The 13,211-nt window shown below is 41.1% G+C and overlaps 1 protein-coding gene across 5 annotated transcripts in view; it reads left to right on the top strand.

Moving 5' to 3' along the window:
- Window positions 1–8,239: 8,239 nt before the first annotated feature.
- The window catches only part of si:ch211-203d1.3 (protein phosphatase Slingshot homolog 3), a 56,010-nt gene continuing 51,038 nt past the window's right edge, over window positions 8,240–13,211 (top strand). For 2 of the 5 annotated variants that reach the window (XM_035425183.1, XM_035425184.1), the window contains exon 1: window positions 8,241–8,458. The gene's annotated coding sequence lies outside the window, so the exon portion shown is untranslated. Of the gene's footprint in view, window positions 8,459–12,241; window positions 12,581–13,211 lie in introns of those variants that run through there. The other 3 variants (XM_035425187.1, XM_035425186.1, XM_035425185.1) reach the window with 3 other exon arrangements.

Here is a 13,211-nt window from a genome sequence, read left to right as displayed (position 1 = left end):
TTGTGTCTTTGTAACAGATCTGTATTTGTGTGCATGTCACAACATCGCATTTCCATTTATAGTTTTCTCAAAACTGTAACTGTTAAGCTGCATTTCCACCGCAGGAACTTTACCCCGGAACTAGGAACCTTTTGAGGAACTCAAAAAATCCTGAAATCCTTGTGTGGATTCTGTTGTGTGACCTAAAAGAACAAACAATATATAAATAAATAGAATGCTGTCAATTTCAGCTCCTCTTGCCTTTGATCTCTCAGTCAGTCACTAAAGCCGCGTTTCCACCGCAGGAACTTTACCCCGGAACTAGGAACCTTTTGAGGAACTCAGTGCGTTTCGACCGCAGGAACGAGGGTCTAAATTAAGTTCCGGGGACTTTATTTTACCCCCAAAAAGTCCCTGCTCGGGGTGTAGTACTTTCCAAAAGTACCGGAACTTTTGGGGTGGGGCACAAGCGCTGAAAATTTCTGATTGGTCGCTTACTAGCAGTGTTTTATTTCAACCGCCATTTTTAAAAATCTGCAGCCGCAAACCGATTTATTTTCATAATAACTTGGCATCAGACTTGTATGTTATGCGGCGCAGTAGCCTACTTTTGGTTATAGCCTGCCAACGTCTTGGAATTATAACGTGTGCTCTTCTGTTCTTTTCTTGCTTTAGTATTCGTTTTATAAAATGTTAAGCATTCGTGCTGGGACAGCATATTACGTACCAAAACATTCAAACAGTTTAATTTGGTTGCTGAATACTTTCTTCCGGATTTTCTCTTTTTAGCCCGTTGTAATGATGCTCTAAGTTTCTGCCGACAGTAGATTGGGATGGTAGGTATGCCATCCGTCAAGTTATGCCTTGGTGGGGCATGCCCCATACTTATGCAGGACAGAGAGGCTGGCACTTTTTAGGGTTTCCTACAGACATAATAACCACAATGACCACAGATTCTCAGCCGTCAAGAACGTTAGTTTCTGTAATTTCTGACCTATGTGAACAGACATAATTCACAAACAACTTAAAACGTCCACACAATAAAGCCCCTGGGTGATTTTGTGTTTTCTTGCCAATTACATTATCACTAATGCTCCAGTACCACAATCAATAATTCCCTCCATTGAACATTTAGCTACATCAGCCAATAACAAGTTCAGATCTTGCAAGTAGCCAATTCCTTGCAGGATACACACACAAAATGGACATATAAGGAAGAGCACACGTTTTAAAACTCAGCGGATGCCACCCTTGGTGGAACTAGCTTGCTAGCTAACTGATATTTGCCACAAAAAAAAAAGACTTGCTTTTACAGTTGTATAGTCTTAGTGGGAAACTCATATTTCTGAAGTGCATTCTTTATCATTTCACATGCAAACCCTAGGAATGGGTATTGTTCATATTGTGGCGGTTTCGCCAGGAAGCAGAGACGGAAACGGGCTTGGCTGTTTTCGAATCGCTCCCGGGGAGCTTCGCTTTATTTGTAACATCTCTTCCAAACAACAATTCGTAGACTGACCATCATAGCTGGGCGAAGCCTGTGTTTATCAAAACCCGGGTCGCCGTGATTGGCTACCGAAGCACCATAGACGAACCAATCACACAGCCTTAACGTCACATCACACAAAGGTTGGACAGTTTGCATACAGCGGGTAACAGCAGCGCGAGACACGCGCAAAACAGGGGAGACAGGCAAGGAATACAACACAGCAGTAGTGGCTAGGTGGCTAAGGACAGAAACATGACGGTATAAATCATAAACCCGAGGGGCTGCTAGTTCTACGTAAGCGATTCCTAGCAGGCTACACATTTAAAATGACAAACGAGTATTTACACGATCGCGGAGCGGGACAAGTTAACCGCTAACAAGTTAACACAATTATTGGGATGGCAGGTATGCCATCCCGCCAAGTTACGCCTTGGCGGGGGCATGCCCCCATACCTATACAGCACCGAGAGTTTGGCACTTTTCAGGGTTCCCCACAGAAATAACCACAACAGCCACAGACACTCAGCCCTTAAAAACATTAAATTCTGTACATTCTGACCCCATTTCAACAGACAGAATTCATAAACAACTTCACATGTCCACACAATAAAGCCCCAAACTAAGGGGATTTTGCGTTTTCTCCTTCTTCTTCTTCTTCTCATTCTTATTTTTCCTGCCGCCTATCCCACTAACAACATGTCTCCCCATTGGACATTTCACTGACACCAGCCAAATCTGCCCTACACGACCCAATCAAAAACGCGCATACACACGCAAAATACCCATACATTTTTATTCTGAAAAACATTTCCCGTTCAAACAGCTAGTCCGCCTGTGGCCTAGTGGGTAAGGTTACAGTCTTGGGAACATGGGGTCGTAGGTTCAAGCCCAGCTTGGAACACGTTTCTTTATCCTGCTTCAACCCTCACTAATAATTGTCTACTAGCCTACTTATCAATTATTGCTTTTGCACCATATTTACCCGCCGTTCACCGTTCAGTTATTAACCGGCTACAATATTGCTAAGCCACATGGATTCAACGAGACCTCTTCTGTGCTTACTGGCCTGTGATCTTTAAAACCACGGGCAGGTTTGCTAATGATATTTCACGCATTGCATAGCTATGGCATTAGCTAACGAAGTCACGGCAAATGTATTCCTTTCATTAAAAAGTTACACCAGTTCACCACTGTGCCATTTCTATTAACTATATTTCTTCACTTGGCTACCGTACAAAACTTTCATATCAGCAAACGCCACGTTTCTATTTCTACATTCCTGTTACCTCGCCCTGTTCTCTATCTACCCACATACGCTACAAACAATTACTACTTATGTACATTCCGCAACTCCGCAGGTTGAACAGCTAATCCGTCTGTGGCCTAGTGGGTAAGGTTACAGGCTTGGGATCACAGGGTCGTATGTTCAAGCCCAGCTTGGAACCCGTTTCTTTAACTTGCTTCGACCCTCACTAATAATTGTCTACTACCTCTTAATTATTGCTTTTGCACCATATCTACCCTCCGTTCACCGTTCAGTTATTAACCGGCTACAATATTGCTAAGATATATGCATTATGACTTACCGTCTGTACGTTCAGTTATTGACCGGCTACAATATTGCTAAGCCATATGGATTCAACGGAAGCTCTTCTGTGCTTACTGGCTTGTGTTCTTCTTTAAAACCACCGGCAGGTTCGCTAATGATATTTCACGCATTGCATAGCTATGGCATTAGCTAACGAAGTCACAGACTGGTAAACCTCACTCACTCACGGCCACCCATATGCATTTCATGACGCAAATGTATTCCTTTTATTTAAAAGTTACACCGGTTCACCACTGTGCCATTTCTACTAACTATATTTCTTCACTTGGCTACCGTACAAAACCTTAATATCAGCAAACGCCACGTTTCTACATTCATGTTACCTCGCCCTGTTCTCTATCTAGCCACATAGGCTACACACAATTACTACGTATGTACGTTCTGCAACTCCGCATTAAAACATTACATTTAAAATCATGATTCACTCATAAGTATAACTACTACCACTGAACATGAGAAAAACACATTCGTGCAATAGATTACATTACATTACAGGCAAATAATGTGTGCAATGTTATTTAACCCTCCACTTCAACAACTATTGTTCAATACCGACTGTTATATATACCATTTGAAAAGGAATATAAGCTCGCTCATGGTCACTCCATTTACTTCGCACTATACTCCGTGATCATGTCAACCTTCACCTACATGCCCATTCTGCTAAAAACATATTGTTTCAACTACGGAATTTCGTAATTTCATTTTAATTTCTCTCACACTGTTGTTATTCTCTCATATGCAAAGCCTGCTGGGACATATGCGTCTGCTCCTATTCTCCACTATCATGTTTTCCGGTTCTAGTTTAGCAAAACGGCGAAGAGGATTCCTACCTGCAGATTAGCCTATCAAAATGCCTTATAAACCTTACGAACACTAAAAGTGCATCTCCACGAAATAACAGACAATGGAGCAGGACAGAAGGATAAACCTTACAAACACTAACAGTGCATCTCCACGAAATAACAGACAACGGAGCAGGACAGAAGGCTACACAAGTTGCGACCTAGGGAGTTATAATTCTATGGGCGTGTTGATTACTTTGTCAGTCAAGGCTCGTTGGATGGACGTCAAATCCGTGAGTACATACCATATTCCATCTGCGTTTCTGATGCGTTTACGCTTACGTCACTGCATCCTTTCTCACAGCTACTGTTTTACATATATAGCAAACCGAAACTGCTGAACGGTACACGCTCATCAGACTGTACAGATTCACACAACGATAGCCATAATCCACAACCGTTTCTTGCAGGGTCGCATTTCTCACTCTCATAATAAAACGCTTTGCAAAAAGAACTGATATCTCATAAAAAACACGTTTTCAACGTACAAAAATGCCAAGTTACTAAAAAGTATTGATATCAAAATGACGCCAAGTTACGATACTACAAACAATATAGGCTATCTTGCCTCACCGAAATGACATAAGATGTATCTCAAAGCAATGCTACCCAATATTTCCTCAGTTCTTTCAAGTCACTTGGCCCTGTGTTTTCTAATCTTACCATTTCACAATGTCATGCAAACTTTCTGTCAGATCAAAGAGATAAATATTTCGAATTGCCTCATGGAACACATTGAACATTGTACATTGAAATTAATGTATAAATTTATTAATGTACAGAACTGCTGCTGAGCAACGACAGGAAGCACATTTCGCCAGAAAACATGTTTATACTTGCTTCTGAACTGAATTTGAGTACATGTGCAAGTTATTGTATATTTGCTACGTACAATAAATACTGCATGTGAAACACATATTGTACATACATACATAGAGAACTTCTTTATCCGCATGGGGACATTTCCCTGGCAGCATCTTACATTCACATTCACGAACACACTTGTACCAAGAAACATACTATCATTCACGCAACAGAAAGCCTGGGCAGCGAAATACATAGGCCTACATACCAATACAAATTGGACATACACACACCTATTCAATCAATCTTGACTGTGAGAGAGTCATCCACACATATATTTGGCCTGTTCATGTAGTGCATGCTTATACACAGGGCCAAGTGACTTGAAAGAACTGAGGAAATATTGGGTAGCATTGCTTTGAGATACATCTTATGTCATTTCGGTGAGGCAAGATAGCCTATATTGTTTGTAGTATCGTAACTTGGCGTCATTTTGATATCAATACTTTTTAGTAACTTGGCATTTTTGTACGTTGAAAACGTGTTTTTTATGAGATTTACACTATACACAGGCAAGATCGCTACAATATTTGGACGATACCCTTGCTAGACCGATAACTTCAAACCTGAACCGGTAGCACCTTCTTTAAAAGAATGAGCAAACGATTACATTAAAGGATGTCTTTTTTTATTGTGAAGGCACATCCCATTGTTTGAATCCTTCTTGGTAAAATACAGTCACACTTTAGACAGTTTCGCTTTCGGCATTTTGACCGAGTGTAATGTTAGCTTGCTAACGAGTCGACAGCAAGTGTGACATTAGTAGCCTACAGATTCGGTCCTTTGGGTAACGTTGGGTAACGTTACCGGTCGTATGGGAACCGGTGCCTGCTACCAGCTTTTGGTACCAAACGTTATTCATGACTCGGACAGCTGTCATGACCGCAAGTTAGGCCCTAAAACCTCAGACTACTATTGTAGCCTTCGCCCAGCCAGGGGCTTGTTCTGCGGGCTGCAGCAACAACAAAACACACACAGCGATTTAAACTATCAAAAACCATACAGGCAATATAAATGATGGTCAATTTTACCATTCATGGCCATTTAAGTAAGTGTTTATAACTTTATTTCCTTGTGCGATATTGGTATTCTAATTATATCCGATCGTTCAATATGAGCCTATGGCTGCGTCCGAATAGTCAAAAAATTACGTAGTAGGCCTATGTCTCTTCCTAACCACTTTTCCTTGACCTCGATGGAAAGCGTCATGAGGTTAAGGAGATGTGAAGGAGAATTCAAAAGGACTTAGGAAAAGACAACCGGGGTGCTAAGAGAACCAGACTGCACTTACACTATGCTACGTAATTTTGCGACGGCGGATGTTATTGACGTGGGTCTGCCGTGGTAAAACTACAATGTTCCGAAGATGGACTAGGCTACTAAAAGCGCGTCTTAGATATTTCGCCCCGTGTGTTCTTACCGTGTTGCGTCATGCAGGCTATATAAACGTGGACAACTCGGTGAAAAATATTACTTCATTACGAAGGTTGGAATTGAAATAAAAAAGGAATATAGGCTACCAGTCACAAAAGTGAAAAGAAATGGTTGTCACATTGAGAATGGTTGCTCACGCTCATCTTCCTGTCCACTCATATTTATCGACATGAATCCCAATTAGTATGATTGTATGAAAATAATTGTTAAATTTAATGCAAGAACGCACGGGGCGAAGTATCTAATGCGCTTTTAGTAGTCCATCTTCGGAACATTGTAGTTTCACCACGCCAGACTCACGTCAATAACATCCGCCGTCGCATAATTACGTAGCCTACTGTAAGTGCAGTCGGATTCTCTTAGGACCGCGATTGTCTTTTCCCTAAGTCCTTATGAATTCTCCTTCACATCTTTCCTTAACCTCATGACGTTTTCCATCGAGGTCAAGGAAAAGTGGTTAGGAAAAGACATAGGACGTGATTTTTTTTGACTATTCGGACGCAGCCATAGACTACAGACTTCATGATGGCAGGTTTATCGATTTTCTTAAAGTGACATGAGTCAAATTGACCACTGTAGCATTTCTGCTGTTAACTACTTTTTAACTAAGCTACTGTAGCTACATTGCAAATTCCACATTTATAAATGAATGTTAGCTAGACCATAGGTCTTCTACCAACATGCAAACAATTAGTAGGTCTATTGTGTATACAATACACCATTACAAACACTTCCATTTAAAAATATGACAAGCACTTTAATTTATTTGTCATTCGTGGTGAAGTTACTTGAAATCATTCAGGAAACATTGGGCAGCATTGCTTTGGAATAGATTTTGTGTTTAATTAGTGTGAGCTAAGATAGCCACTATTGTTTGTTGTAAGTTGGCCTCATTTCGATATCAATACTTTTAATAACAGGCTTACATTTTGAAGCCTGCAGTTTTAATGATAAATTAAAGCCGCTAGCAGCATTGGGAGGGGTCCAAGCATTGGCACTATTGCGCCCCCTATGGAGCGATTTTTAAATGGTTTTGTCCTCATGATCATATACCTTCATGATGATTGTATAAAATATTGATGACTTATGGCCAATTTTGTGCTAAGAGACACGCTTCGTCGAAGTTCAAGAAGTTTGTTGGTTGACAGCGGCCATACCGTTTATTCGATTGGGCCTATTTATATTGCGTTTATGTAGGTTGTTCCCCTGAGGCTCTGTATCCGATTTGGTGCTGATTGGGCCAAAATTGAAAAAGGCCCTGTAGGAAAAATTTAGTTTTTCAAACTAGACCCAACGGTGTCGGATTACTTAGTTGCGTCGCCATGGATGTCTCCTAGCCGCTTGCCATAAAGGCCGTTACTATGTCGTAACACGTAGATGGTATGTCGTAACACTTAGATGGCCCGGCGCGTATGTAGAGCTGCAGCGCTTCCACGCTGCAACTAATAAAAAAGTCAAAATGGCAGGCAAACAATATGGCGGACATAGGTGGTCCCAATATCAGATGTAGCTGTAGAGCACATACAGATGCATAGGTCGATTAAGTTTTGTGTTAATCTGACTTATGGTGTGGGAGTTATGGCCTTTTAAGCATGACCCTTTGTTATAGCGCTACCATCTGGCCGACATAGGTGATTTGTACTGCCTGAGTAGTGGGGGGCCATAGAAACCCACCTACCAAAGTTGGTTGGTCTAGGACTTATGGTTGCTGAGCCTCAGACACTTTTAGCAGAGAAAAATAAGAATAATCCTAACAGATACAATAGGGTTCCAGCAGCTTCGCTGCTTGGACCCCTAATTATAGCCAGTCATTTGTATGCGCGAATAACTTGGCATTTCGGTAAGGTGAAAACATGTTTTTGTCGAGATAATTATTAACGACCGGAAGCTGGGACATAATCTACACGGGAAGCCAGCGCTTCGTCCCTAAAATCGGAAACAAGAATACGGCGGTTCCTTCCCCTTTAAGAAAAGCAGTGCGGAATCCGCCACTTCCTTATAAGGGCATGTTTACTTTTCTCAGACGTAATTATTTCTTCCTGGTTCGACGCTGGGAGCAAAGAGTGTGCATTACTGCCATTTAACTGTATTCCAGCAAGGATTGAAAACTGCATGCTCGGAACCAGGCTTAAACATAACTGGAGAGCAGAAAGAGATCCTGAAAAAGTATAAAACAAAGGAAGGAAGAGAGTTCGGTGTCGAATGGTACCTGGTAGATAAAAGAGGAACCACTGCAACGTAAGTCAGTCTGCGTTGTGAATTCTTTCATTTTGAAGGAACTATCATAGGTGGCTGGCGAGCTACAGTAATGTCAAGTATGCCGACTTCTGTAGAGAGCGACTAGGCAGTTCAGCCAGGTTTCTTCGGATGCCTAACCGATAGTTTGTTGTTATAGCTAGTATGGACCCATTTCAGACACGTTGTGTTGTAGTTTCTATAACGTTAATGTTCTTTGCTGTTGCATACTTAGGCAAGTAGTAGGCAAAATTAATGACCTAGTAAATACGTAAATATTTTTAGCCACATAGCTTTTCCGCTAATTATCTGGCTGGCGGACTGTCGTGCTTTCTGATGTCGCTTACCTGTTAGATCAATCATTACACGTTAGCTAGCTAGCTGACTATTCGTGTTACACTTACAGTGAACAAGCATAGTTAAGTGCAGTGTTTACTTTGATTTTGTGACAGTGCTGGGCTATGTGTCACAGGGATCTCTTGTTTGTTAAGGTCGCTAGATTGCTGCTATGCGGGAAAGCAGCTTGCTCGCAACAGCTGCTGGTTTCGGCGTCAAAGCAGTGAAGTGTAATGTAATGCATGATTAAAAAAGCATTACTGCATGTAATCCGTCTGTTATCAAGGGTTAAATGTCGGATTGTGCCTCAGAGTTGGGTATCTATAGCTAACGGATCCCAACTGTTGATCTGTTGGTCAGTGAATCTAAGTACACTGACAGTGTTCACTTTTGCTTCCGGATATCCCGGACTGTTTTAGCTCTGCTATTTTAAGTGAGAATGAGCTATATTTACCTAAACAACAGACTATGGAAACAATGTACACGATATAAGTCAAAATATGCTACTCCAATCAAGCAGCTAAGCAGCGTTCTTCCCGCTTATCGTTATCGTAAAATTTATTCTTGCCGTGAAGAATGTCTGACTTGTTTACATTCTGGACAGATGTGACAACAAGCGAATATATCGCTGTGACCCCTCGCAGCACTTCGGATACAAGCAACCCCACAAGCACTGTCCTCTGATCCTGAAGAGTGCATGACCCGCAAGCGTAGAAATGTGTTACCACGGCGGAACAATTATATTGGGATGGTAGGTATGCCATCCCGCCAAATTACGCCTTGGCGGGGCAGCATGCCCCATACCTATACAGCACCGAGAGTTTTCCACTTTTCAGGGTTGCCTACAAAAATAACCACAATGATCACGGACTCTCAGACCTTAAATACTTTACTTTCTTGTACCTTCTGACCCCATTTCAACAGAAATAATTCACAAGCAACTTCACACACCCACACAATAAAGCCCAAAATTTAGGGAATTTTGCATTTCTTCTTTCTTCTTCTTTATTTTCTTACCAGATTACATCATCTTAATGCTGCAAGCCCACAAACAATACCTCCCCATTTGGACATTTACCTATCTGCCAATCCTTCACCTACATCAGCCAATAAAAATGTCACATACACACGCAAAATTGACTTACATCTTTTTGAAGATTTCCAATCAACATAGTAAGTTTGCGGCTCACTGGTAAAGTTGGGACTTGGGACCACTGAGCTTCAAGGTCAAATCCCACCCGAGACTCTCCAGAATTTCTCTATTCTTAAAGTTACAATATCAAAGATTTCCGTTTCGTTCTCTTTGGCGGTACCAATGGCGAGAAGCGGTAATTGCAGGTGTGTTTTTAGACCTCACTTCCCATAGATCCAACCGGATCCAACCAGTGTCGCCTGTGTGACGTCAGTCAGTTGGCACGCCAACTATAACACTTACTATTTACTGAATTAAAAACGGTTGTTATAAAAGTAACGTTATGTATATACTCATTCGTTGTCTAACATTAGGCTAACTCAAGATGTCTTTACACTGCCGAGCCGGGTTAAAATGGCGTAGCAAACCTGGGGTAGAATTAGTGATGATCAATTTCTGCAAACGTTCTTTATCCACCTTTTGCCCGGTATGAACATCTTTACACTGCAGAGAAGGATTCCCTGTGGCTCGTTCAGTTATGTATCTCGTGCACAATAAGCAGTCTTTTTCGTGAATGATTGTTGTGTGGTCTTTTTGAAACAACTGCCTTGCAAAATGTTACCCCTGGTGTTTCTGGTTTTGCTAGCTAAACTCTTCGAGAATAAAGCTGAGCTGGGTGTTAAATTAGCAATCAGAACAAGAAGAATAAAACAAAGGAGATTTCATCAAAAAGGGCATCAAGGCTGAAGGAACATATGAGGAAGCGTAATAAAATAATAACAAAGCTAATCCATACTGCCGTATTCTTTTATTTAGTTTTCTCCTGCCTGACGTCTTCAGAAATCAGACCCGACTCTGCTCCACATACCCCGGCTTTATTCCGATCATTATAATATGATGATGAACTCGATGGCAATGTAAATAACGGTAACGTTAAGGCCTGTTCAGATCAATGATTCGCAACGAGGCGAAGCGGTTTTAGAATGTTGCAGAGAAAATTGCAGCGGTGTGAACTGGCTAGTAGCAGAGCCGTTGCCTGCCCTGCGGTTTTAAAAGACCGACCATGTCAAATCGACAAGTGCAGTTTTAGAACGTTAACAGACGTCTTGGAATTTTGAAAGTTACATCCAGTCTCGTTGCGAATCATTGATCAGAACTGGCCTTTAGTTAGCTACACTGCAACGTTGCAACTAGAGGTTGCAACAATGTAGCATTGCATTCGAGAGACGGTTTGCGAGGTCGGTACCGGTCGGTAGCGTTAGCTAGCGTTTTTTCTAATTGTTAGCTGACATTAGATTGTGTTCATTACATTAGCTAGCTAGCTAACGCAACATTACCTGATATGAGAGATGGATACTGTGCGCAACGTTGTCTAAACTAATGTTGTCTTTCTTGACATGGTCTGGTAGCTAGCGTTAGCTGTGCAAATAGCTATGTAATTTAGTAAAGTTACATTGCCATTAAATGTAATACGAAATCAACATCAACAAATAATATGATCTCTCATGTTACACAAAAACGTTTTAGGGTTCCATAACTCCCCCAACCCCCCTTTCTCTGTTATTGTAACGCATGCAGACACCGGAAAAAACACTACGCCGCTCACACACAAGTGAGTTGAAGAGCGAGCCTGTTGCGTTAGTTCCGTCTACCCTCTCATGTGGACCAACCACTGATGGGTGATGGAAAACGCGTCACTAACTATGTGCCGCTTGTGATTTTTTCCCGGGAATGTCGCCACAGACACCCAGTTCTTTAATCATAAATAATAATAATATAAATTAATATAATAATAGGCTCAATCACCATTGTGTTACCTAATTCGGCGATACATAGTGATTTAACAGACATTTGTTTTAATGAAAATCTTCGAGATTATTACTTTAAGCTTATTTTCTCACTCACAATTGTCTATTACTTTTAAAATATTGCTTTTGAAACTGAGTAATTCCTCTGGATCCTTATGCACCAAATCGTGCCAGTCTTTCACCAAACGTATACACTGTATTATTCAGTAAACCGGCTACATTTGCTTTCAATGTGAACGTTTTTTAGCCGGCTACAATATAGCCTGGCCTCATGGAATACAACTGGACCTGAGTCTGCCTTCTTTTAAACCACGAGCACATTAATGTTTTTGCCTCCGAATCGCAAGGTCGTAGGTTAGAATCCCGCCTCGATCTCACGCAATTATTTACTTTATTGTACTAATATTTACTTTATTTACTATTTATTGTACTCTTATTTGCTAACTAATAATTGTCTAAACTATTTTAAACTATTGCTTTTGCAGTTCTCAGAATAACTGAATCTTCAATCCATATGTTCAGCTGAAGTCATGCACAGCCACCCGTATGCATTTCATGACGGCACGTTTCTTGATTTTCTTAAACAGCTACAACAGCTGACCACTGTGGCGTTTCTATACTAACTACTTAGTTACTCTACCTAGGGAAGACAGCAAAGAGGAGTCCTACCTACAGCTAAGTGTATCCAAATGCCTTTTAAACCTCATAAACACAAGAAGTCCATCTCAGAAGATAATAACTGAAAACAGAGCAGGACAGAAGGTACACAACTTGCAACCTCGGCAGCTCTAATTGAAGGACCTTACTGATATTTGCTGAATGAAAGCTCGTTGGATGGCCGTCACATCAGTGAGTACATGCACTGGGGGATTTCTGTTACGTTTCTCACTGTGCCAGCCTCTTATACTTCCGCCACCCCAACGTTTGTCACAGCCATTGCTTTATATATCTAGCAAAGTGAAAGTTCTAAACGCCACACGTTCATCAGACTGTACAAATTCACACAATGATAACCTTTATCCACAACTGTTTCTTTAAGGGTTACTTCACATTTTTACACCCCGTTCCGCTGCATTACTTATCACAAATTATGTGATAAACCCCCCCCCCCCCCCCCCCCCCCCCAAAAAAAAATTTTTGTTCTGCCTCCCAATCATACCAGTCTACATCCGGGACTGGCTACGATGTTTGCATGTATGTATGTGTACGCATACTTCTCATAGTCTACATTTATATGCATTACTGTTATCACTTTCTCAACAAACACTTTGCAAAAAGAAATGATATTTGAAGAAAAACACGTTTTCAACGTACAAAAATTCCAAGATACTCACACATACAAAGCACTATAAGCCATTAACGCTTGCAAAATCTAGGCCTGCCATTAAAAGTACTGATATGAAAATCACGCCAAGTTATAATAAACAATATTGGCTACCTTACCTAACACAAATAAAACATGCTGTATTCCAAACCAATG

The sequence above is a fragment of the Anguilla anguilla genome, chromosome 7 (assembly GCF_013347855.1).
Source record: "Anguilla anguilla isolate fAngAng1 chromosome 7, fAngAng1.pri, whole genome shotgun sequence".
In the NCBI taxonomy this organism is placed as follows: Eukaryota; Metazoa; Chordata; class Actinopteri; order Anguilliformes; family Anguillidae; genus Anguilla; species Anguilla anguilla.
This window is presented reverse-complemented; position numbering and strand designations above follow the sequence as displayed.